This window comes from Sinocyclocheilus anshuiensis, unplaced genomic scaffold, assembly GCF_001515605.1.
Source record: "Sinocyclocheilus anshuiensis isolate Anshui unplaced genomic scaffold, SAMN03320099.WGS_v1.1 scaffold183, whole genome shotgun sequence".
NCBI lineage: Eukaryota > Metazoa > Chordata > Actinopteri > Cypriniformes > Cyprinidae > Sinocyclocheilus > Sinocyclocheilus anshuiensis.
The window spans coordinates 5,280,489-5,280,743 of record NW_015548309.1 but is presented as its reverse complement, the minus strand read 5'-3'; the positions used below and the strand labels follow the sequence as shown (position 1 = coordinate 5,280,743).

The 255-nt window shown below is 29.0% G+C and overlaps 1 protein-coding gene across 1 annotated transcript in view; it reads left to right on the top strand.

The window, feature by feature from the left end:
* Positions 1–255, top strand: part of LOC107656450 (palmitoyltransferase ZDHHC17-like) — a 19,682-nt gene that overhangs the window by 14,887 nt on the left and 4,540 nt on the right. The gene's annotated exons all lie outside the window — the stretch shown is intronic.

Here is a 255-nt window from a genome sequence, read left to right as displayed (position 1 = left end):
GCAAAAACAAAAGTATTGCGTTTATAATTTTGTTCAGTGTATATATATATATATATATATAAGATGAATAAATAGGCCTATATGAGAAATATATTTTTACTTAAATAATAAATGAAGAAAACGAAAGAAAAACTGTGCAACAAGTAGCCTAGTACGTAGTTTCGGTTCATTTTTGTCCTGCGTGAAAGGAAACAGACGGCAGAAAGCTGCATCCTATTTTTCTTTAGGCTTATTTTACAAAAGCACAAAAATGAG